Source organism: Chinchilla lanigera, unplaced genomic scaffold (genome assembly GCF_000276665.1).
Source record: "Chinchilla lanigera isolate Chin_1 unplaced genomic scaffold, ChiLan1.0 scaffold00025, whole genome shotgun sequence".
Lineage (NCBI taxonomy): Eukaryota > Metazoa > Chordata > Mammalia > Rodentia > Chinchillidae > Chinchilla > Chinchilla lanigera.
Genome location: NW_004955426.1, coordinates 14,161,274 through 14,185,842, shown reverse-complemented (window position 1 = coordinate 14,185,842; position 24,569 = coordinate 14,161,274).

Here is a 24,569-nt window from a genome sequence, read left to right as displayed (position 1 = left end):
ACACTCCAATTTGGGAATTTAATATCTACAAATACGAATTGGTTCACAGTATCATTCAGAGCTGTGTCTTTCTGTTTATTTATAATAATTACAATATGTTCTGTGATTAATATTAGCTGTTAAGAAATCTTACAACAGTTTGCTATTATTGTGATATTGTTTCTTGTTTTTCATTCTCTTAGTTTTACTTCAAATATTTCAAAGCTTTCATATTAGTAATGTTGTGCTGCTCAGCTTCCCATTATTAATACAAAAATACATGGCAACTGTAATTTAAAAGAGATTTATCTTTCAATTTTAAAGAGAATAAATTTTTTTTTAAAAATACAGAATTTCAAAACAGAATGACAGGAAATCAACAATGGTCATTATATTGCATATTGTTATCTTCAGAATAGCTGCTCAGATTACCAGATACAGGTAAGTAAGACTGATCAAACAATGAAACATTAACTGTTCCTTTCAATAAATCCCAAGAAATTAGCAGTACAATGACATTCGCTACTTTGTGTCATATGTTCTCTTTCTCCCTCTGTCTTATAATAGCAGGACATTCAATTGAAGAAAAAATACATCTGTATTGCATGCCCTGGAAACCATTCATGTCTTTATAATTACATGATCTACTCTGCTGGTCCGCAAAGAATCTCTAATGAAATAGAATTTGATTTTTGGTTTAGCTTTGTCTTATATGTTACATGTTCACATGTGACTCAGAATTTGAGAATAAAAAAATTTTGCTATCAGGCTTTGCACAAAAGTATTTTACCAAGTTTAATTGAAGAATTTACACTATCATTATATAAGTCCTACTTATTCAAAGATGTGATATTTTAAATTTGTTTTACCAATATAACCACGTTTTATTGTAGTATCATGTTAGACTTCAAACAGAAACTTTTATTAACCGGAATTTTTACATACTTTGAGTGGTTTCAGTGGTTATTCCTTGAACATTTTCTAATGTCATGAGTTTACTATATTGTTACCAGTACGGAATTAATTCAGATAATAACACAAACAGTTTTGTGTGTTTGTTTTCCTTCCGGTACCAGGAATCGAACTCGCGACCTTGAGTTTACCAGGCAGGCACTGTGCCGCTGAGCTAAATCCCCAGCCCCAACACTAACAGTTTTGAAAGGTAAAATATAATTACCATTGGGGGCTGGGGATTTAGCTCAGCGGCAAAGTGCCTATTATATATATAGTTACCATCAACCTTCCACATCCGCAAAAGGTGTATGTGACAAAAAACTATGGATAGTAAAAATAATCACACTGCTAATTTCTACTAGTTTGTTGAAAGGAGCAGTTTGTGCTTATATTGTGTGATCAATATTATTGCCTATATTTGGTAATCTGAGCAACTACTTTGCACATAATAATATGTAATATGATAACCATTGTTAATTTGCTATCATCTTGTTTTGAAATTCTGTATCATTTTTCTTACTTTTTATTATTGTCTTTAAAATTTAAACAAGCATATTATGAGCCTATTGTAGAAATTTATATGTATAATAAAGTCATTCTTATCTGACAAAAGAATTTGAATTAGTATTATAAAGCCTTATTATAATGGTCAGTACAATTTTTGAACTATCAGTTATACAGTTATACAACACTTGTCAATTATACAGCTATATTTCACATATAGTCTCTCAATCAGTTTGAAATTTACCTTAGTTACTGCTTTCATTCCATATACATGCTGTTTTGGTTTGGTTTTTTTTACTCTTTCAAATTAAAGTAATGAAAACTAAAAATCAAAGCACTCACTGTATTGAAATTACTCTAAAGTGTTCATAGTGATATAAAATCATTGAAAAGCTTCACATTTTATGGACACTCTACTGTGAAATTTAGAACACTTCAATAATTTTAAATTACTGTTCACTACACAAAGCAATTTAAATTTATTGGAAATGAAATCTAGTAGAGTTCAAATTCTGGGCAACGTTGTACATATTCCTTGAAAATTACTAAGAGCACTTAAGTGTTTTTATAAGCACTTCATTAAAAGGTAATACAAGCTTTGGTGTGGAATGATGTGGAAACATTTGGGAGTGTTGGAGTCATTCCAGTTTCAATTCTAATTCAGAAAATTACAGTTTTTATGAAGTACGTTCTACTGATATTAACTATAAAATACTCATAACATGATTCTTAAAATGCAAAAAAACATTTTAAGTATTTTACATATTTATATTTCCCAGAATTTTTGTAAATCATTTCAGGTAAATAAGAGGAGTTTTATTTATTATAATTTGAGGTTAAGACTTAATGTCAAACGAAGTTCAGATGAATTCCAATTCTACTGAAACAAGGCCATCACGTCTTCACCCTGTGGTATCACTCCATGCCAACGCAAATTCCAGTGCTATGTAAACACTCCAATATTAATGCATTCATTATAAGTAGGTCCACTGTTTCATAAAATAATTTGAATATAAAATATTAAAAGATCTGTACCATTTTCAAAGCATAAATGTCTCTTAAATTAGGAATCAATATGCTCAAATATGAGTAGAATGTTCAGGGAGACATTCAGTCCTAAGGATATTTTCAAAAGTGGGTATTATGGGCAGCCTATATCAACTCTTAAAATGTCTTAGTAGTCCATTTTCTTTCCATGACAGAGGTTTTTGTTTATGTTCACAGCAATTTGTTGACGAACAGTGAAATTCACCCATGGGTTTGTCTGTAGAGTACAGGAAACATCATGTAGAAGAAGACCACCTGTGAACAATAACTCCCTGAGCATTAAAAAAGGGTGAATTTTCTTATTTCATCTTATGAAGGAGCAGGCCTTTTAGCATGTTGTCAGCATTTCAGAAATGATGAATAAGGTAGCTTGAGGTACTTCACGCATGCATTTTAATGATTAAAAGGGACTATCATTCTTGCTAGTCTACCTAAAGTTCCATGGGAAGCTAACTTCTGAAACTGAGCCTGCATTATCCGGAAAGCATCTTTATATAAATGAATCCAGTAATGCAGTTCACGGTATTCGCCTCCAGTGACATTCATTCTAATTGAATTGCAAATGAAGCAGTCGGGGTGTAAACCAACCTGAAGCTCCCTTCAGTAGAGAAAGGCAAAGAAAATCATTAAATACTTCCCTTTTCATTGCCAAGGACTCTAAATGACATTGAAAATTGTCCATTCATATTTTTATGAGAACTTCCATTTAAATTTCTTACATGTCAAGTTATTCACTGTAGCAAAAGAGTCAAATTAATAAATATCACAAATTGAAATATTAATACTGTAATTTATTTACAAAACAAAATGCCAAAGCTTTTTAAAATACATTAAATAAGCACAAGTTAACTGCTTTGACTAAGTTTGAAAAATACAAGTGCTCTTTTGGAGTTTGGAGTTAGCAAAATTGTTCTAAATTTTAATGTCTGGTGAACACTTTCAGCACTTCTTGTGTTAATCAAAATGAGAAATATTACTGAATACATAGGTATATTTAAACAACTACCCCTATCATAAATTTTAGCAATGTAATTCAAGCTTATAGCTTGTACTAGAAAGAGGAAAATACTTTTAGAATTGATTGTTAAGTGTCTTTTGAGATTGAGAGAGTGACTCATGAAAAATAAGTAATTTAAAATAGTAATTATTATAATTTTGAGAAAAAAGTATTATTAAATCTAAGTGAACAGAAGACTCTAACTACCAATGGTAGTTAGTAATATTGGTTATCTGTTGACAATACATTTCTGAAATTTGATGTTCTCATAGTTATAAAACTATGGCTACTTAAAAACAGCTGATGCTGATTCTAATATATACAGAACTACACTCATTTAATATCAGTAAAGTCAGCAATTTGAAAGAATGAAGCAAACAGTTACAGAGATCTCAAAGGACCTGTGTTAGTAAATTAAATCCCATGGAATATATGAAAGGAAGAAATAGTCAATAAAGAAGTAACAGAGCTATGTGACACTAAAGTAGAGAAAATATTCTAAACAATCTTGTACAGTGATAATTAGTGCCTTGAAAAAATACAATAATTTTTTAAATTAAATATGAGCTAATAAGAAATCAAGAAGAAAATAGTTAAAACTGAAGTACAAATGCTATGGAAAAGAAATCAAAGTGGCTAAGGAATAAAATGAAAATACCTCATCTCAACACCTCTCAGTAAGGTCAGTGCCCACTTCAACTTCAAGGGAGTAATATTTCCCATATTTGGGATTTCATAAAAATAGCAGATCTATCATTGAGTTTTTATAAATCTGGTAATTGATGTATTAAACTACAATGCAGGGGTAAGAGTCAAAACATTCACTGAATATAGAGGTACATAGTTACGTGTATATATATATATATATATATTTGTACTTATAAAATAAAGATATAGAAACTGGGTGTAAAAGAGAAAAAATAAGACATAAAACTTATGGGTAACTAACAATTATGTCCCAAGAATGAACTGCCTGATAGATAATTAATTCTTCATCATACTTGAAGAATAAAAAACAACAATAAAGCTTGCAAGACTCACAAAAAAGAGGATCTAGTAAACTAGCAAAAATGGGAAGAAAGATACTTGGAATACAAATAATTTACAATGATGTGTGAAGCTACTTTATTTCAGGTTAATAAATGAAAAAGGAAGCAAAAGGTGTTATGTTATAATTCTTGAAACTGGTACAAGTTAAGAAGTATAACCAAGCTGAACATTTGTACTTGAAAAATGAAATAGCTCTATCAACTAGATAAGTTAACATACGTAAATTGCTTTAGAAATCAGCTTTACTTTGCCATTTTACTTCTGTGTATGTCTATACATACACATATTTTTATATCTATGCACTTATGTATACATACACATACATATTTATATGCACATATACATTTATATTTATTTACATACACAGTTTAAAACAGAAATGGTTTTTAAAATGATTTAACATATATGAAATGCATGAAATATGTATATATACATGTTTATATATGTGTATATTTTCCTTTAAAGCTCTCCTATGAGCTGACCTGTAACCTCTTAAGTATAAACATCAGAATATCTTCAGAAGTTACATCCAAGAAATTCATTTATAACATCTTTTCAAAAATTAAAAATTAGAGTAAATACCATAGATAAGAAAATAAAGAGATGTATTTTTCATATCAACAACTAAAAAGATGTGATAACCTCAGTTACTCATAGCTAAATATATGAATATTATCTACATAATGATATTTTTAAGAACTTTTTCTGTTTGGTTACTGCCAAGCACTAAATATGCCATACACAAAATAAATCAATACCTCATTCAGAAATGTATGCATACACTCTGGAATGTTTCCTGAGTTTGTCCCCCAGTGATTTTTGCCCTCAGAATTCGGTCGTCAGTGTGATGAGAGGAGGCGAGGGGAAACCTTTAGCTAGTGGTGCCTCGTGCCAGATCTGTATTTAGAGGCACTGTCTTTGGCAGGGACTGATGATTTTCATGGGGTTCTGAATTAATTCCCACCGGAAAGCTGCTGTGAAAAAAGCAAAAGGCCCTTGGCTCTGGCATTAGGTTTTCCCATGAGCTGTCCAACTCCTATTGCTAAGGCGAAGTCATCTGCCGGGGACACTTTAGCAGACTTGATCTGCAGGCAGCCGCAGATCCTTGGACCTCCACAACTGAGTTGAATAAGCCTCTTGTCCAGCCTCAGATATTCTACTGTAACAGAAAATAGACAAATGCACATACATAAAGAAATTTTAAAAATAAGGACATGTTAAATCCAAATATATATCATCTCATTGTTGTTAGCTACATTCTTTTTATATTTATGTTAGTGTTTTTCTTTTTAGTTATAATTATATTAAATTACTATACTTTGCTTTATGCATGAACATAGTGCCTCTAAAATTTTAAATAAAATCTTTTGTGAATGTTTTTTGAGTAATTATGGTGGTAGATTTAATTTAAAATGAAAAATGATAAAAATACTATCAGAATTTAAATTTGGGTAGTCTGACTTCATTGAGCCTAGTCCTATCAACTGTGACATTTACTTCAAGGTCTGCTTTGCATTTCTTCATTCCTGAAATGAACAGAGGGGGCAGTGATTTATAAATTTTTAATCACTGTATTTACATTAACAGAAACACATGTTGTATATCTCAATAACTTTTATAAACCATATTCAGGTCTCAGAACTATAATTAATTTTGGAAGGCTTTGCATTCATCTACATTGATTTTTTTTCTCTCAAAGTTAAATATCAGTCTATGAGTATTTTTAGTTCCAAATCAAATGTAACAGCGCATATTGGTAAAATTCAATTTTTGGTTGTGTCATTATTAATCCATTTCTTCAGAGGTATCGAAATACTTAGATTTGTTTTTGTTTCAGAGGTATAACTGAATAAAGAGTGTTTTCTGTTTTCATTTTTGTTCCTAATATCTGATATCTTCACCCTACCATATATAATTCTTTAAAATTGTATGTGTCTTCTTTTTTTGTTTGTTTGTTTTTGTTTTTCTCTGGTACCAGGAACCGAACTCACGCCCTTGCGCTTCCCAGGCAGGCGCTTTGCCTCTGAGCTAAATCCCCAGCCCCTGTGTCTTTTCATATATATATATATATATATATGTCAAATAACCTGGTACAATTTCAAATTTTGATTTTACTTTTATTTTCTCCTTTAGATATTTTGGTGAGCAGTGAGACGTAATGACACAGTACTTAATATTAATTACTTTAAGAAATTTAATTTATATTTGAAATTTTTGACAAAACCCTTAAACCTAATACTAATATAATATTCAAAAGGGAAAAATAACATTTGCATGAAAAACAACAAAATTTTGGCACACAAACTTCAAATGACTGTTAAGTACTTTAACTTTGTAATATAAAATGAGAGTAAGGAAAATGATGAGTAATTTCTTCTATAAAACAAAGTGAGGACGAAGTGACGATTATTTTTACATTCTGATACTTATGTCTTTAAATCGATGGTGCTTTGCTAAATGTTCCCTTCCTACAATGTCAGCCCAAAGGATGAGAACTCTCACATCTAGATTCTTTTAGGATATTAATTTATCAAATATTCATACTGTACTAAAACCATATGTGAAATGTTTTTATATTGATATAAAAATTATCATAAATTATAATATAATTGTAATATTTTGAAACACTGAATCTTCTGAAAATGGAAGAACTGTAGAATTAGTTATTTAACAGAGAAAATCTTAATTTAAAAATAGTATTGGCCTAATGACAATGCCCCTGGTTGAGAGACTAAAGTTATTTGTTTATTTTTTCTCAGCAGCTATTGATTGAACAGTGTTTTAGAGAATAAATGACAATTTAAAATGAAATAGAAGAATTCATCTTCACACAAAACAATGTCATTTTCTTGCTAACATCAAAAGTAATTTAAAGAAGGTAACTTACTTTGAGATCTACATTTGCAGTTTTATACTTTTCTCCTTAAAATAACTCCTTATGTATTTCACTAATAAAGAAGCTGAAGTTCAGATTCCTAAAAGTATCCTTAAATCATTTAATAAAGAGAACTAAAATTTGAAACTAGATCTGCATTCACTACAAGATAACTACTTCTATTTTCCCATCCTGTCTGTGTGGAAGCTAAGTCTTGATGATTTGTTGCCAAGCTTTGGTACATATTGCACACAGTGTAACAGCAAGTCACCGTCTAAAACCATTTATAAAGGTGAGTAAGAGGAACATTAAATATGACACCACACAACCTTAATTATTCTCTCTGATGTCTCCTTTGAAGAAGATAGTTTTCCTCTCGTACTGTAGAAATATGGTACAGGAAGCTTGAGGGCACATCACAAAGAAATGGCGTGTTTCAGACAGGAATGTTGCTTTGAAACCACCAATGGAAATATCTGCTGATGAACTGATAACCCAGAACTCAAAGTACAATATTATATTGAGCCCAGCCATCACTAGCCATGTTGGATGTGGGCATGGTGAATTTTTGGTAGTATAAAAACATGTTCTCGATGGGATCATCCTACTCTGAGGAGTGTCACTGAAGCTAGACTCCACGGGCCAAACTGACAGAACCAGCTTTCACAAAGCCTTTTACACACTGATATTCTGTTACTTCAGTTACTGTTATTACCGTGTTCCTCTAAATCAATGGACTGTCAGTTCTTATGAAGTGTCACGTATAAAATATTGTAATTATTATATTTTAATTTTTAACTTTGTTGTAAAGTTCATTATCTAATAGTTTAAGCCCTTTCATAAGAATTTGAATACTATATTTCTTATTATTTATTTTGATCATTGCTTATTCGGTATATGGAATAATAGATTTCAACTTGGCATATTCCTAGATGCACGTAATATAATTTGTTTATTTCTGTGGTCCTGTTACCTTCTGTCCTTCCCCTCTCCCTCCCTCTTTGCTCTTTTCTTTTCCTCTGCTAGCCTTCCTCTTACTTTCTTCTTACACTTTTTGGTCTCAGTTGTTCTAGGTAATAATTGTTGGTTAGTAATCTGTATCATTGTTTCAGCTTTTAAAGTTGAAGAGTATAAGTCCTGAAGAGATACTTATTAAAATTTTACTTAACTTATGGATTTAATCACTGTAATGCAGTTGTGATTGTAAATGACCAGTCATGCAAATGGATTATCTCTCCATTCTTAATGTTTCCTCAGTAAATTCTTACATTTCTCTGCATAAATACCTTTTATAGCACTTATTAGACAATTATATGTCTTAAATAAATTTTTGCTTTTATACTCTATTGTTTCTCTTTTTGGATAATTTTTATATTTTTTCATATTTCTAAATTTTAAAATGACACCTCAGTTGATGCACTTAATCTGTTCCACCTTTCTTGTGGGGTAGAGGGCCAAGGCCCAGTCTGTCACCTGGAGTTCCAACAGAAGGAAATTTGAATTGTTCATGAATAAAAGCATTCCTGAAGAGGCACCACTATAGTCAGTTTAGTAATTGGATCATGTCATAGATCACAAAGGATTTGAACTTCTTACTTATGAGAAATTACTAAACAAGATGATAAGAGTTCAAGAATAGTTGTTGTATTGCACAATGTTGTCTTCAGATTAGTTGTTCAGATTATCAGATATAAGCATGCAAAATTAGTCAAAGAAAAAGAAAAATTAAACAGAAGAAAAAAAATTAAGCATTAACTGTTCCTTTAAATAGACCAGTAGAAATCAACAGTGCAATTATCCTAGCTATCAGAATAAAAGACAATAGTAAAAAAAGACAATAGTAAAAAAAAAGAACAATAGCAAAATGCCAACATCACAGACATAAGCAAAACAAAGCAAGAACATTAAAAATGATACAGGGTTTCAAAACCAAATGATTGCAGAGGTACTTCTGGGTGTGTGTGCTCAGGTCTATAATCCTAGCACTTGGGAGGCTGAGGCAGGAGGATCACTGTGAATTAAAGACCAGCCTGGACTACACTGCGAGACCCTGTCTCAAAACAAACAAACAAACAAATAAACAAAAAACAAATGATGGGAATTAACAGTGATTCTTATAATACATATTGTTATCTTCAATTAAGTTGCTCAGATTACCAGATGTAAGAATGGAAGATTACTCAAACCATTAAAGAGAATAAAAAATAATTATTTAAAAACTGTAGAGACAATAAAGAGATTGGTGAAAACACTGTGGAAACTAGTTTGAAGTTTCCTTACAAAACTAGGATTAGAAATGCCACTTAACCCAGCTATTCTCCTTCTGGGTATTTTCCCAGAAGAATTAAAAGTATCATACCACAGCAATATATGTGCACCCATGCTTATAGCAGCACAGTTTGTCATAGCTAAATCTTGGAAAAAACATCAATGCCCATCAACTGAGGAATGCATAAAAAAGAGGTGGTATTTTTATACAATAGAATATTACTCAGCTATTAAAAAAACTGGAGGCTTTTATAGGTAAATGGATGCAACTGGAGACCGTACTCATAAGTGAAATAAATCTAACCCACATGTATAAACATATTATCTCTCTAATGTAAGAACCTGAAAGAGTAAATCAAACCCAAAATGTACAATAGATAGTATGAAAGGGAAGGAAGGCAAAATTTTTAACATTTAAAATGATCAATGAATATTTGAAAGCATGAAATGTTTATTACTCTTATTTTATTATTGCACAGTAAATATGTATATCATTCATTACACTCACCCAAAAAAGATGTAAAATTGTGATTTCTTTTTAAAAATGTACATTTAATTTGTTTGACTTTTGTATTGCTTCTATCTGATGTGTTCAAATAGCTTAATTTTTGTACCTTCTGGTTCCTTTCTGTTACTTAGTAATTCATACATCAGAAAATTAGGCTATATCACACATAGGTCCTGCATATTATAAAAGTATTTATTGTGTAGTTCACAAATAGTTCACTTATAGCTCACAGGTCTTTACTCTTTGTGCTTCCATTTGACAGTATTTATGGCTACCTAATTTCCAGGCCTTTAAAGCAATCTCATGGTGATCCTCTTGCCTCAGCCTCCTGAATGCTGGGATGACAGGCCTGTGACACCACACTGAGCCATAAAGACAATTGTTAGGTAACTCTTCAGCTATCAACCCCATTAATTCCTTGGACTCATTATTACATTTGTTTTATAATTTTTATTTGAAATCTACTTATACATTTCATCTTTCTAGTGAAGTTTCCCATTGTCTTCTATTTGCTTTGACATATTAATCAGCTATTTCATATTTCATGCAATTAACTTCAAAATAGGGACTACTTTTTATTCTGACTCTGTTGTCAATTCATTTTGTGATTTTTTTTATCTTTCTGTCCTGTCGCGCTGAGCCATAATATTATTTTTCAAGGTGGACTTCAAGTATGAAAAATTACATAGGAGAGGTGGCTATGTAATCTTGATTCAGTCAGAATCAGATGAAATGAGAGCTGTTCTTTCTCCTATTTGCTCTGCTCTTTGAATGTAACATTTTATGGGACTCAACTGGAATGTTTAACAGAAGCTCCTCTTTGCACGTGAGTTTCAATTTTTATGTCACTAGCACGGGAGTGCCACTGTTTCTGCTTAAATTACCGTTGTCTCAGCTGCTGCTTTAGGAGTGATGCCCTGTCCTCTATTCCCTACCCTGAGTTCTTGCTTTCTTATGTTTTGGCTGCTTTGATAGCTATTCTATGGCCTCGAATTGCTTATTTTTGTATTTTAAATTATATTTACTTTTCAAACTTTTCCAGCTTTGTAGTTGTCCTCATTGGAAATAATGATCTGACAAATCTTATTCATAATATCCCAGAGTGGACGTATTGCTTTTAATCAATTGTTATTTTCCTCTTTCTAAATAACTAATGGAAGTATTTCTTTCCTTTCCTTTGTATTGTTTAGCATTTTGTGACCAAAAAATAACTTTCTTGTGTGCATTTCTAGCAGTCTTTATTTCCTAGAGTCTAGTACTATTTCTTATTTCCATCAAAACAAAGAAATATAATTATATTTTCTGAATATTGCTACTTTATTTTCCTGTTAGGATAATGACACGTGTTAAGAAAGATAACCAAAATAAAACAAAAATGTAACTAAATGAAAACTGGTGGACTAGCATTCACTTTTTAATTTTCTTAGAGTTAAATTGATCTGGATGTCAGAAAGAAATTCAACAAAATAAATCAATGATTAACAAATTTACAGGAAAAAATATTTTTGCTGCAACAACTGGTAATCTTTAGAAATTTTTCTTATTGATCACACAATTAAATAGTTTTTTTGTTTTTTTGTGTTTGTTTTTTTTTCTGATATCGGGAATCAAACTCACAACCTTGCACTTGCCAGGCAGGTGCTGTGCTGCTGAGCTAAATCCCCAGCCCCTTCACACAATTAAATAGGATTTCTTACCATTTTTGCTGTTGAGTGAAAGAATTAATGTGCACCAAAGGAATGTGGGTAGATGGAGAGTTGATTGTTACAGAATTGATCATTAAATATCATTCACAAATGGCCAGCACATTAAGGAGTTTTTGCCTTTTGTGGTGATCAAATCCCAGAGCAAGAAATACATCAAGCTTCTGAAATCTGGAAATGCCTTGTTATAATACTTAACATAGTCTCTGATTAATCTACTTATATGATACAGAATAAATATATGATACAGAAGAAATAAATAAATTTGTTTCTTATACAGATGTTAATATTGTACTGTATTATTTGTAATTTTTAACTAGTCACTAAAGATTAGTACTGAATTAATCAATGTGACAAAAATAACATCAGGCCCAAAAATAAAACCAAATTATTGAATGCTTTTATAAACATAAATGATCAGTAAATATATATCATAGATATGATCAGAAACAGAAGCTTATATATCTTACAGGTTTTCTTATAGAAGAAACCCAAATTATAAATGAAGAGCAAAACAAAAAATTATAGTAGGAATTAGGGTGATAGATCTTTCCCAGATGAGACAGACATGAAGAGATGGAGCAAGGGTTGTGGAGGGAAGCAAAAGAGAGGAAAAAGGAATTAACACGTGCAATGTATGTGTACCACTCCAGCCAAAGATTGGAAATATTATGGATGGCAAACATACACTAATAAAAATCAGAATAGGAAAGATGTGATTCAAAGCAGTAGGGTTTTGATGTGGAAAACTACAAATTTCTGAGTCATCCAGAAAATAGGATTGGAATAAATAGTATTTTATCTAAATATGTAGACCAACAGGCATCAGTCATAAATATTCAAAGATATTTTCTGATTTAGTAAGGATGCAAATATTATAAACAATGTATTTCAATGAAGAAAATATTTAAAATGCAGATTATTCTTGATCATCTATTTCAAAATAGATCACCAGTATAAAAAGATTCTTTTGTCAAAAAAGTTGTTGGAGAACTTCAATATATTATTTGACAATATAGAAGGAGTCTTAAGACTTTTTTTAGATATTTCTGGCTATGATGACAGTAAAAGTCCTATGATAACATCATCCTAATTTTTGAGATCATCATAATTGTTATCTAAAACCATGTATGTTTTCCTTTGATTTCGGGGGGGGGTGCAAAACACTTATTTGAAATTAACCGGAGGTCAGATTTTAATCGAAGGAGTGTGATAGCAATATATGAATCAAAATTTTAGAAGTGCAATGTTATCTGTAAATACCTAGAAATAGTGCTTTTCTGATAAAGTATCATGTGTGCAGTTAATTTTTTCAAAGTATTGACCATTTACATTAATGAATTTCTTTAATTTATATGTATTAAGCTTTATGCTGATAATAAAGAGAATAAAATAATTATAATTTAATTATAAGTGTATGATGGTTAGGATACTAATTTCATGAACTAGTCTTCAGGGTTTTTTTGTTATGTAAAACTGGCTTACTGAATGATTTACAAGCACAGGTTCTGCTTTAAAAAAGTGGTATGAATAACCACTGCAGTTTTCCTTGTAATGACTCTTTGATCTTGTAGATGTATGGTAGCTCCACTGAGATTGGCTTATTTTCTTACAAGGGACCCCCGCCAATCACTGAGCGGAGCAGCAGGGAGTGGCTTGGAATAACTGCCTTCTCCGGTCTTTGAATAAACTTACAAAGCTCTTGTTGAAAGGTTTGACACTTCGTTCAAGCCAAGACTTGGCGTTAGAACTCCCCTTGTGGCTGGCAGAGCATGTCAAGTCTGTGCTGTGTTCTGGTGTTTTCTCTTCCTCGTTTCTTATTTCTTGTTTGTGCTGCTCTCCACGACCCAGGATATATTCTGCGCTTCCAATTGTCTCTTCCAACTTGCTTTCCAAGGGTGGCAGACACTTGTCACAAGTAAGAAAGATTTTGAGTTAGATAAAAGAAACCATTTTAAAAATAAAATTTATGTCACAGTTTCCATTTATTTATTTATTTATTTATTTATTGTTACCGGCAATCGAATTCAGGACCTTGCGCTTGCAAGGCAGGCGCTTGTTCCTGCTGAGCTATGTTCCCGGCCCCCACACAGTTTCCTTTCAGAGATTAAAATTTAAAAGACTTAATTTTTGATCTGAAATATTTAAAATATTCATTGCATTAGTTGGTATCAATGTAAACACTGCTAAATGGATAGAACACTAAATTTCATAATGTCTCGGGGCTGGGGATTTAGCTCAGCGGCAAAAGCGCCTGCCTGGCAAGCGCAAGGTCGTGAGTTCGGTTCCCGGTACCGGAGGGGGGAAAAAGAAAAATTCATAATGTCTCATAAGTCTTATCATCTTTTATATTTTCAGGTAGGATGCTTTTCAGGTAGGATTCATTAATATTATATATGACCTGATGCTTTTCAGGTAGGATCATCTATGCAAAATGGTGTAGGAAAAGAATATGTATTATTTCCATACATGTTCACTCCAGGCAGACTGAATGCTCAGAAAAGAACATGTGCTTAATAAGATAAGAGTTTTTGATAATATTTACAATTAAATGATTGAATAAATGTAAAGATTAATGAGTAGGCTACAATAAGCTATTCAAAATTATTATTGAAGCTTTTTATTTTAAATATAATAATAATAATAAAGAACAATAGCAAATGAAGATTTTAAAAAATTCTGTCACATTTTTGTAAGGGACAACCAACTTCATTTATCAGACAAATTCTAGCTAATGAGAAAATAAATCTTGGAATTATTTTCAAAAACAGTACCTAAAATGATGTATTACAACTTTATAAAAAGTTGCCTATACTCCTTGTGGCAAGGATACACTCATTTTAGTAATATTTAAGTTTGATCACAGTTCTCCATCTAGTAATTACATTCTAACTATCCCATTAAATATTATTTGTACGAAAACAGAGGGGAGGAATCAGAAAATTTTCTATTTTTGTTGGAAATAGCATTATATTACTGTGTTACATAGTCTTTCACTGTACAACTGTAAAACTTCCATATCAGAGAAATAGACCAAAGGAATTGGTATTGATTCTCAGAAGCGTCAAGTGGTTGTCATGACAATGAAGCGTAGCTGCAGTCGTGCTCTCATTAGAAATGATAGAGCAAAGTTCCGCACATCACACTTCAAGCGCAGCAACTCGCTGTGGTAAAACGCACAGCCATAAGAAGTGGGTGCAGTCAGTGCAGACTTGATGTGCTATCTGTGAAACAATTACAAGTTGGTCATGAACTAGAGACTAGAACTAGTTCTTTGTTAGCTCATATGACCTTTGCGCAAATTGTCTGATCACCACATTTTTCTTGAGCTGTCTATGTTAATTTTTTATGCTCCCTCACCAAAAAAAAAGTTAAATGGATATCCAGAGGGGTTGTCGCATGGCATGTGAGTTATTTTGGGTAAAGCAGTATGATTGTACTGCAGGAATCATAAAATAATGAATGCATTGTGTTTCAGTAGAAAATAGATTTTTGTATGAAGTACCTGTACACAAAACAATTCATATTTTTGTATTGGTTCAGAAATACAAACCAATTGAAAAAGAACCAGTACTCTTAGTGATGGCTAAAGTTTTTGTACTTCCTGTTTTAAGTGTGTCCAAATACTTTTGATTATGCACAGGCTATCTGAAGATGCAAAATTATTATTTATAATAAATTCAAATATTGTTTTTCTACTTACATGAACCATATATTGACCTATCTAAAGTAACAATAGCATAAATCAAGCAATGTTGGTTTTTCTAAACAAGTCTGAGGATAAAGATTACTTCTCTGACATCCCTGATTGCTGCTGCTCTGAAATTGCCATCTCTGACCAAGGAAACATTCCCAATGTCTCTCTTAAAAAAAGTTCGTTTTGGGTGAAGAGAATATAACCACATTTAGACTGTCAATAAACACACATAAATATTTTGGCAGAGAATAATATAGTGCTGAAAACTGTGAGCGGCAGTGGTGTTACTGAAAATAAAATAAAGTGAAATGTGATTTCACATGCGTATTTACTGTGTTTATTTGTATGAGAATATGATTTTTTTCCCTAAGCCTAGTTAAAATACTTCTGCTTTTGTTATCTTGGGATATTCACATTTTTCACAATTCCATATTCTCTAGGAAAATAAATAATTCAGGAAAATTTGGAGTATGGATTTTCGAGTAGCAGTGAAAATGGAAATGAGATGTGTGATATGTGTTCTTAAATTAATAGAATATGTTTAATTCCTATTTATGTTACTTACTTTGTGCTAAATAATTTATTAATCTGTCTTTATCCATTTGCAATCTAATTATAATGGTTGAGAGTATGCATATAGTTTGTTTATGATAATTTCAGGAGAGTTTCTGTAATTTCATTTGTCTGCTTCATCAATGGAAATAATAATGAATTAGAGCTACTTTTCAATTGCTAATTAAATATTTATACTTATGGATATTTCAAATGACTCAAATATGCAATTTTTTTTCTTTGTTAATTATTCCACTATGTGTTTCCAGAGAGATAAGGGGAAGGTAGGAAAAAAATACATAAAAAATTCCATGTGTTTCCAAAGAGAAAAAAGGATGATAGACAAGAAAGAAATCCAAGATTTCACATATTAAGATTATGCATAACAGTAAAATTTGTTTTCATTTTTTTCATTACTGGGAATCAAACTTAGGATTTCATCAACACTAAGCAAGTGCCCTGCCAGTGAACTATACTTTTAGCCCTTTAGCAGTACCTTTTTAGATGAATACAAGAGTATTTTCCCATTCATGGTCCAAAGGACACTATAATAATTTAAAAATGAAAGTAAATGTGCTGCAGAAATTTTCATATGAATTATTACTTTCTGTTAAAGAAGAAGACTCCTCATTTTCCTATAAAAATAAAAGCTTTCCTTTTACTTACCTGACAATTTATGCGCTGAAGTATTTATTTCATTAGCTGTAAAAGATTGTTTGACCATCCTATCTCCAGAGGACTCCACGAAGATAAACATGAGACAGGCATTTATGCTTCTTTTTACTCTTAACTTTAGAAAGTGAATTACTATGTGAAATCATAAATTAATTATTCTTAGAAGATTAGAGTAAATTATTTCTGAAAGCTTATATCAAATTGATAGGTAATAATTTGAGGATGATGATAACACTGGAAAGACTTTCTACAACATATTACAAATACTTTCACAATATATGATTCAGCCAGGGAAAGCAAAATTTTACTGTAAATATTATTTCTTCTCAGCCACGTACATAGAAAATAATTCTAGTGAAAATGTGAAACAACACATTTTGAAACCAGCTTAGGTAGTGGAGTAAAACTCAAGGCCTTCTTTCTCCTGCTATTTCACTGGCCTTATTTTTGTACCGTCAGTATAGTACCTTGTTTCTATCACCCACTGTACATCACCTCCCTCAGGTGAATATAAGCTTCAAAGTGTGTATGAACGGCTTTACTTATTTATTTTATCACCATCCCAGGCTAAGTACTTGAGGCAGAGTAGTCATAATGCATTGCATTAAAAATGAATGAATGTGCATAAGAGATCAACTTTTGATAATTCTTATGACAAGTAGGGAATTTAAGACTGCTCAGTAAACAAAACTAAGCATTCAGAAATTAATATTTGCAAAAAAAGACCCTTTTCTGGTGCTGTACATAGGATGTTTTCCCTAATTTAATATTAACAAGGGACATGTGCATTGGAAATGAGTTACTTTCTTATTCTACTTATAAAACACATTTTATTACATTTCCCCATTTGTTATCTATCTGACAAAAACCAAGTGAGAAGACATTGTTAGTTTTATCCACGTTAATCTTTTTTTTTCTGCTCTTTAACTCTAGTTACGAACACTAAAGAAATGATGGCTAAAAAAGGACTTTCTGTGAATCAATTTCATAAGTAATTTTTGTTCTTTCACCAAATATTTTAAATCTTTAAAATATCAAAATACTTTTCTTGGTTAAAAGAGAACGTTGCTTCCCTTTCTTTTTTAGAAACACTACCAACACAGAAAGATTGCCTGGGGTAAAGATTCATTACCCTGCCAGGAAGTGAGATAGTATTAGACATACCATCTGATAAAGAAGAGCTTCACTGACTGTTTTATGACCTCTTCTATAATTAATGTAAATCTTTGTTATTTTTAAAATGAAGCAAAATTTGACACATGATTGTAAACCAGTAATAATTTGATTCTTGGAATATCTAATCTAGAAAACAATGAGCCTAAAGATTCTCTGCTAAAAATATATCTGAATATCATATTGTACTTTCAGTAAAATGTAAAGTAAAAATAAATTATTTGCCATTGTGTCAAGTGAACAATCTGGAATCTCATGCTAAACATATTTTTTCAACTACATATATAATCATTGATAAAGTAAACATCTAATTCTGAAGAAATATTTATTCATTTTCACAAATATTTTATTTGATGTGCTTTGTATAACACATAACTTCTTACTGAACAATATGTATGCTTTCCCATCTTCTCCACTGTGATCAGAAGCAACAGATAACAGTAAAGACTCATCCAGTAGCTAGTACTGTGTTTAAATGAAAGTGCAGGATCAGGAAAGGCTTCCTTAAGTAGTAATGTTCATCACAGAAAAGAGTTTTTATATTATAAAAAAAAAGAGGATCAGTATAACCTTTGCTCTTGAGAAGAATATAGACTACAATTATATAGCAGTAGTTAAGGGTAGGATGAGTAATATCAATGAGAACTTAAAGAGTAACATATACAGCATGGACAAAATACACCCTAGGATCAGAATCTGTTTCCATGAGGAGGCAATATTTAAGATGACATGCAGTAAAATTATAAATTAGCCATGGAATAAAATAAAATAAAATATGTGGAGATAAATTACAGAATATAGTCGTACTAAGACCCTAGAGCAGAAGGTAGGGCATCCCTAGGGCATCCTCCCAGATAGAGAAGGGTGTGCGTGCTGAAACACACTAGTGAGGGAGGAAAAAGGATCACTTTCTTTTATTCTGATTTTACATATCTGTTGCTGTCTTTTACTCCTTACCTTTCTCTTTCTTGTGATGTCACTCCTACAGATTTAAGGTACACGACATTTGTTTTTCTATCCATATACATTTTTAAATGATTACCATAGCCCAACAAATTATGTATTTGTCCCCTTCCATAGATTTTTGTGAATACATTCATGTTAAAAAATCTAAAATCTACTCTCAATAAATTTTAGTACATAAATTAATATCATTCATTATAGACTTCATACTAAATCAGATCTCAAGATTTATTCTTTCTATAGAAGTATAAATTTGTAACTTTTACTTCCCTTTTCCTCCTCCTCTGATCTCTTGATAATCACCATTCTAAACTGTTTATATACTTCTATTTTACGTTCCACATAGTAAGTGAGATCGTGTAGTATTTTTCTTTCTATGTCTGGATTACATGTTCCAGTTTCATCAGTGTTATCATAGCTCTCAGTATCTCATCTTTTTTTCCTCTTTGCTTCTCTTTTTTAAAATTTTTATTTCCATTAGTCACGTTTGCAGCACATAGACACCACATTCATCAAAGGAAATTGGAACATGTACACAATGTATCTATTATCTTCACAGACCTAAGTATACCACAATATTTTCCAATTAATCTGTAGATGAGGGGCTGGGGATTTAGCTCAGTGGCACAGCGCCTGCCTGGCAAGCTCAAGGTCCTGAGTTCTATTTCCAGTACCGGAAAAAAAAATAAAAAGAAAGAAAGAAAATCTGTAGATGGGCTCTGAATACTACTGTAAATATGGTTGCAATGACTACAGAAGCAAAGATATCTCTTGGAGGAGCTCGTATCATTGTGTCAAACAAAAGATTGCTCTATCCTAGAGTAATTTTGTTTTTTATCTGTCTTTTGAGAAATTTTTCTATGTTTGACTTAAATGTTCTGCCAGTTTACATTTTCAAAAACAGTGAAGAAGACTTTCTGTTTCCTTCATCTCTTGTTGATATTTTTTATCTGTCTTTTTTGATAACAACCACCTTAGCATGGGTAAGTGAATCTCATTACCTTGACTTGAATTTCTCTGACAACTAATAGGGTTGAAGACACTTTTATGTCCCTGATGGTCATTGTTATATCTTTTATTTTGAAAATAAGAAGTATATTTTGCTATTTTAGTTTAGTTATTGTTTATGTTTTCTTCTGAATTATGTGTGTTTCTTATGTATTACACTTAGTAGATATTATTTTTCAAATATTTGCTAGCCATGTGTCTATTGAATTTTCATCTCCTCGTTTCTTTGTTTTGCAGGAACATTTTAGATTGATATAGCCCTACTTGTTTGTTTTTTATTTGGTGCCTGAGATTTTGCCATGATTTTCCAAAGATGCTATATGAAGGCCAACATCAAGGACTTTTCTCTGTTTTTTTCAAGGAGTTTTACAGTTTCAAATCCTACATTAAGGTCTTCACACATTTTGATCTTCATTATTGTGATGGGTTTCAGTGTTTCCTTTCATTCTTTTGTACATAGATATCAGATTTACCAACACCATTTATGGAAAAGTGCATCTTTTCTCCAAAATGCTTTTTAGAGACCTTGTCCAACGCTAGTTTTACATAAACACTTGAATTTATGTCTAGACTGTCTATGCTGTTTATGGTGGATTGACAATAGCAGTCAATTTGTAACTCCCAACTGAATTGAATCAGTGTGGTACTTGGTGTGGGAGGCCCACCTGAGGATAGTTGCCAGCAGCAGAAGAGGCAGAACTGGAGAGGAAAAAGTTTAGGGGCTGTAGGATCTGTGAGAAGCTGTTAGGAAGCTGGTAGGGTGATGCTGGTTCTCTTGGGCTATTCTGCTGGAGGGCCTTGTCATGCTGGCTTTCCTTGTGAACTTGGCTGTTCTCACTGGAGGAGAAGCTCCGGACCTCATTATTGCCAAGAATCATTACAGTTCACTTTGGGAGAGCAGTGGTCCTCAATTTGAGCATCACTTCCTGCTTGCTTGAGAAGGGAAGATGGTGCAGTGCTAAGTCTTCTGGAGAAGCTTGTAATGTTGGCTTTCCTAGTGGGAACTTGGCTTTCTTCATCAGAGGAGGAGCTCGGGACCTCACTGTTGCTGAGGATGGCTGTGGTACCTTTCTAGGGAGCTCTGGTTCTTACTTTTAGCATCACTTCCTGGCTCCAGTGTAGATACCTCAGCCTGCTAGCACAGATTCTTCATCCCTCTGGCATAGACTTTCTAGCATCCATCACTGACCTTTGCACTTTGCACATTTCCAGCACAGATCCAAGATACAGGCCTGCTTGAGACCTTGTCATTGGCTCTTGGCCTCCAGCTGCACTCGTGGAGAGCATTGTGATGGGCTCTAGGTCTTCAGCTGTACTTATGCAGGACATTGCCATGGAATTCAGGCCCTCAGCTGGATTCTTTGATCTTTAGTGTTTTGACAGATTTCCTGCACTTTCTTTTTGTGTATGATTCTTTGGGTGACTATTACAAATAATCGTATGCAATATGTGTCTTGTATTATATTGTTCTTCTTGAAAATCCCCAAACCAGAACACTATTCTATTATTTTACATGTCTGTTTCTGTCTGTAAGTGTTGTATTATTTCCTTTATTATCGCACTGAAATATAATTTTAAATAAGGACACTTGATGGCTGTAACCAGATCTTTCTGACTCACCCTTCCTGGATTCTGAAATTATAGGCATGTGCCACCACTCCTAGCTTAGAATTATTTATCTATTTCTATGTTAAATTTCACTGGTATTGTGATAAGATTACATTAAATTTGTATATTTCTTTTGGTAATATGAACATTTCCGGCAATAGCGATTCTTCTAATTAATGAAAATGAGAAAATTGCCTACTCATATCATCATTTCTTCATCCACTCTTTACAGTTTTCCCTGCCTGTTGCATTATTTTTATTATCACTAAAATGTGTCCTTGATATGTTTTTGAACATTTCATTATTGGTAAAAATAAATCCAACTAATTTTTGTCAATCAATTTTCCTATCATGTTAATTACCAAATTTATGTAGGAGCTCTATTCATTTATATGGAGACTTAGTTTTTATACATATAAAGTATGGAATTTGAAGAGAGGGATGATTTTACTTCTTTCATTCTGATTTAGATGCCTTGATTTATTTTTATTTTTCATTGTTTTCCCAGTACTTTCAGCACTATGTACAGTGTAGTGGTAAGAATAGTCATTCTTCCCTAGATAATATGTATTATGCTGTAATTTATGGGCTTGTTGTGAATGGTTTTAAGCTTGATGAGGAAAATTCCCTTTAGATTTATTCCAACAGTTTTTATCTTTTGGAAAGGACATTTAACTTTGTGAAATTCTTTCTCTGTATCTACTGACATGGTCAAAATCATGTAACATATTTTTAATTCTTCTAGTGTATGCAATTTTCAGTTTGCATATATTAAATCAACCTTGTATCCCTATGATAACTTCCAAAATATCTTGGTGCATAATTCTTTTAATATGTTGTTGAATTTATTCAGTCTGTATTTTATTGAGAACTTTAAGAAAAATCTACGTTCATCAATGTTGTGCTTTGTACCTAGATGTCCCTACCAAGTCTCATGTGCTCATAAGTGGGGATTTTGGAAGTTTTCTGGATAATGAGTGTGTGATACTGAGATAAAGGACCAGCACTCAAATTAAATTAGCATGGTTCTGAGTGTGTCTCAAAGATTTTACTAAAGAGATGAGCCCAAATCTGTGTATTTGATATCAACCACTATGCTTATAGAATGGGTGGAACATAAATAGACAAAAAGAAGAGAGGCTCATTTATTGTTATTTCCTGCCTGCCCTGTCATAGACTGTTTTTCCTCTACCATGCCCCTCTGCCACAGTGTCTTGCCTTGGATTGAGTTTACTGTGAACTAAAACCTCTACAAAGTGTAAGCTAATATAAACCATTCCTTCTCTAATGTGTAGGTGTCAGATATTTTATTCCAGCAATGAGAAAGTAACTAAGACAATCAAAGATATTTTCTTACAGCATTCTTTAAAAATAAAACTATGCAACGGGTGTGGTGGCGCATGCCTCTAATCCCAGCACTTGGGAGGCTGAGGCAGGAGGATTGTTGTGAGTTTGAGACCAGCCTGGGCTACAAAGTGAGCTCAAGGAAGTCTGTACTACACAGCGAGATCCTGTCTCAAAAAGACTAATAAAATAAAATAAAGTAAAATAAAACTAATTGATCTTGCATTCTCAATCTTCTACCTTTTTGATATGGAAATATATTTTATTCACCTCTTATTTTCAGAAAAGTAGATTTTTTTTAAAAGAGAATATGGCTAGGCTATTTTCTAGTATTTGCCTGAGAATAAGAATCAGCAGAAATTAGTACCATTTCTGCTTATTCATTCGATTTATGAGAAATGTTAATAAGGATCATGCCAATGTTGGAAGGTCACTGAGATGGAAAGCATTATTTGAAAGTGTTCTCTGTTAAAAGAATCTTAAAGTATAAGCAACTGTGACATCCAGAGAAATTATCCTATGCCATAGTTTGAAGCACAAGTGAGAAAAAATGGGACTTTATGCTCCGATGCCTTACTTGACCAAGAAGTGTAAAATAAATAAAGGTATATTTTAATAATTTGGATGTCATAACTATTCAATTGTAACATCTTATAATATTTAATAAAATTCTTCTCTATAACTTAGATGCTAGGAACTTCTATTGAATTCTACAAAGAAAATGATTGAATCCTTCTGTGATCCTATGATGGGGCTATTTCATAGAAACACCCAGGTAAAAAATGAAAATCTGTGAAGTACTGCTTCTTCCCTGACTCCAGTATTAATTTTTGAATATCTGAGGGAAGAAAGAAATAATTTTCTTACTGTTTGTACAGGTGTACTTTAGGATTCAGAGATGTCTTCTATATTCCTACTATGTTTAACTGAATTTCATGGAACGGTGTGTAGCAAGTTACAATAAAATATGGATCTGAAATGAGACTGGCTAAGCTGGATACAAGAATAACTGAATAACTTCTCAGTAAAATGGAAGTTCAGTTTTCACTGCATGGCTTGAGAAGTGTTGATTAAATTACGTAAAATATGTATACTATTGTCTATTATGTCAATGATGTAAAATGTTAGCTTTACAAATATCATCATGATAAAAAAGAACATCATGTTATTTATGAGACATTTAAAAGTAGAATTCCAATGGCTTTCAAACTTGTGAAGAGGTAAGACAAGTTAAGGGCATGTACATTGAGAAAATAATTCTATAAGAATATTGAATTTGCTAATGTACTATGTTAATTTCCAGTGTATCCACAGTGGAATGACTATATATTTCTAATAAAACATCATCATTCTTTTAGATTCTGTAAGACTTCAAAGAACATCATGAGACTATAACTTATACCCTTACTGAACTTGAAAGAATATATATACTTATATAATATGTGTAAAATCACATATATACATAAAAGCATTCATATGTATATACCTACCTACATACATACAAATATACTCTTTATGGGTATTTGATATTTAAAAAGGCATGCCTTGGAGTGGTGTTTGAAAGATATATATGACATTTAATAAAAGGCAATCTGAAGTTAGTAATTATAAGAGAATACCAAGAGTTTATTATAGCATTTAGAACCCATATCTTTGTAAGAATT